The sequence below is a fragment of the Photinus pyralis genome, unplaced genomic scaffold, assembly GCF_008802855.1.
Source record: "Photinus pyralis isolate 1611_PpyrPB1 unplaced genomic scaffold, Ppyr1.3 Ppyr1.4_LG6, whole genome shotgun sequence".
NCBI lineage: Eukaryota > Metazoa > Arthropoda > Insecta > Coleoptera > Lampyridae > Photinus > Photinus pyralis.
Window position 1 is genome coordinate 6,140,768 of NW_022170663.1, and position 2,898 is coordinate 6,143,665.

The 2,898-nt window shown below is 36.1% G+C and overlaps 1 long non-coding RNA gene across 1 annotated transcript; it reads left to right on the forward strand.

Moving 5' to 3' along the window:
• Nucleotides 1–1,390: 1,390 nt before the first annotated feature.
• LOC116173108 lies at nt 1,391–1,960 on the forward strand. Its single transcript, XR_004145865.1, has 3 exons — nt 1,391–1,626; nt 1,675–1,794; nt 1,848–1,960. It is a non-coding gene; the product is annotated as an uncharacterized LOC116173108 (long non-coding RNA).
• Nucleotides 1,961–2,898: the final 938 nt, after the last annotated feature.

Below are 2,898 nucleotides of genomic sequence, written 5' to 3' on the forward strand. Positions count from 1 at the left end.
ATCATTAAAAAAATTAACAATTAACATTGCAAACAGGGAATTCACTTGCACTACTCTGAATCTGGTCAAATTGAAACTAAATTGGTTGCGTCGTGCCTTTAGTACATAATTCCAACAAATGTGTATTTAATAAATAAACACCTTCGTATCCAAATAGATTAATTTAGTGTATAGATAAATAAATTTAAATAAACACTATCCCACCAATTAATCATTATTTCAAATGAGCGTTACACTACTACAATCCATTATTTTGTTTCACTAGGTCCTAACGAGAATTTGTAACAAAAATATTTATGCTACACTTCCGCCACTTTTCATCATCTTTCTAGTTGGGAGGTCTATAAATACTACACGAGAAGAGTTTGGGTACAGGTATGTTCTGTGTTTCAAAGCTGGTATGCGTTCGCAAAAAATATCAAATGGCATAAATATGACCGGCACGTAAACACCACCATCCATCAATTTCCAAAAATAACTAACTTCGGAGCGCTAAATTTAATTGCATCGTAATCCGAAATAACTTCTTTTACCACACTCGCCGGCCGGCCGCCGCTGCTCGTTGATTGAAATACGGCCCCACCTTTATTTGCGACGACACGACATGATCAAATTTGCACAATATTATTTTTTTTTGTGTGATTTCAAATGTGTCTCCTCTTTGATATGTTGCTTATTAGGCAAAAAAAGACAATTCCGAAATATAATTGTATATTTTCGCATGCAGCTTGTTAACATCAAAGGAAGTTGTGAAATTAACTTGTCACGTATCCAAGAAATGAAATTTTCACTCTTTATATCATTATTACATTTTATTTTGTGTAGCTTCTGTGTGCTGCTTTCGTTAATAATTACATAAATTGTTATTTACATAAAAAACGAGCGGATCGCAGTGTCAGCAATGTGTTTCCCCCGGGCTATATCCTCTTAACTTGCATAGTTTGATTATAATTGGATTTTAATGAAGTAAATCTTAACTACCCAAAGGCTCAGCACTTCAAAACTAAGTAATAAATTGCAAGTTTGTGTATGACCTTTTACTATATATGCCCCCCCCCCCCTCGGTCCATATCAGCAATGGACAGAGACAGCACCCCATTTACCTACGCACCGTTTTCAATATTTGTCGGTTTGATAAGTCTCATTTTGACCCCGCTTTGAGGTTGGTATGGAAGAGGAAAGGGCATGTACAGGGTGTAACAATGAAAAAATTTTGCATTTTTCAAGAGACGGTGACTCTGTGTCTCTGAGGGAGTGAATGAAGAAGGTAGTTGTGCTATGATAAGTAGATGGATGATGAACAAACTATGATACCGATTAGGACTGTTTTTACAGTATTTAACGTGTAGCGTTCTAAATTTGCAGAAATTGTGGATTATGTTTATGAACAATTTATTCTTTTTAAATGAGGCGGGAACGGTTAAATAGTGTAACCGATAGAGGACACTATGTCTGATGTAAGAGCGCATGCATGTATACACAACTTATGATAAGAGGGATTTTTGAGCGGGACCAAGAAAAAGGCGAATGGCGGTCGTAGAAAAGAAACGTTCCCACGGACATAATAATTAACGTTGTGATTCGAGACTTATTTAAGTCAGTGGGGCTAGGTAGCGAAAATAACGCGTGAGTTACTGAATGTAAAATTAATTTATTGACAGTAAATAATTTTAGGATTTTGGTTACCTACCTATACTACGTGCAATTATTCCGGTACAAACCTAATTAGGCAATAACTTAATCTTCATTTCAATGGTTGTCTAAAATTCTTTCAAGAGCCGTTTGTCACCTTAAGTAAGTTATTAATTCGGAATATTCGTCATATTAGCGTACGCGTTACCTTTTAGGGCTCTTACCCCTAAGTAATGGAAATTGGAAAAAATATATAGTAGCCGCCCCTGACGTCACGTGGGACGCAAATTTATTACCTGCACAAGTAACTGCGGAATACCAAGCGCTGTTCCTGATGATAAGATTTTAATGCTATGGTGATAAGCCGCCATCCCACCGTCCACCTGTATGTACGTGCTTTGATACCTTCACACAATGCTCTGAGGTTTGAGATAACAAAATTTGAAAGGAGATGTCAAGTTTATTTGTTTAAATTAAGCATATTTGTCTATTATTAATTGTCCATCCTAGAATTAATTGATAATGTTGTGCTGTCCTTAAATTGTCAATTGTTATTTAGAGTTATCAGTCCAATATTGAAGTCCGTTGAATGATCATTCATCTGAAACACAAAAATTACGTTATCGATATCATCGTCAAGTTATACTTACCTACCGAGTCAATTACCTGTTTAAATAAATTAATAATAGGATCGATTTTTGCATTACGTTATGAGCTTGTCCGATTACCTGTCATTGGGCAAGTTGGTTTAAGACAGGTTGGCGCCCCCTTCAAACAACACTCAGTACAAGATCCACGACTCAGCTCCCAAATCTTTGAGCACTGTTAACACCCATTATAGACAACAAAAAAGGGAAAGTCATAGTAGGGTTTATGTAGTCACACTAAAGAGACCAATACATGTCTACCAATCGGGCGAGTCCAAGCATCCAGCGAGGTAAGATTAGACACTTGGACGAAGCAATTAGGATGTCATTATGGTTCATTTCCGCATGCCAGGTATGGCCAGTGGTGTATTAACCTATAATAAAAATGGGCGTACTTGTATTGGATAAAATCGGCATCGCTAAAAAGTAGGTTACGAAAGAAGCGCGTGTATTCTTGGTTTTACACTTTAGACATTAAATAAAAACATAATCTTTTATTCAATGCTTTGGTATAATTTATTACACTTACAATTTTGATAAGGGAAATTTATAATTCGATACGCCACTGTCCTTTAATCACTTCCGTAAAATATTATTCCATGCAAAGTCAGTTGTTTCC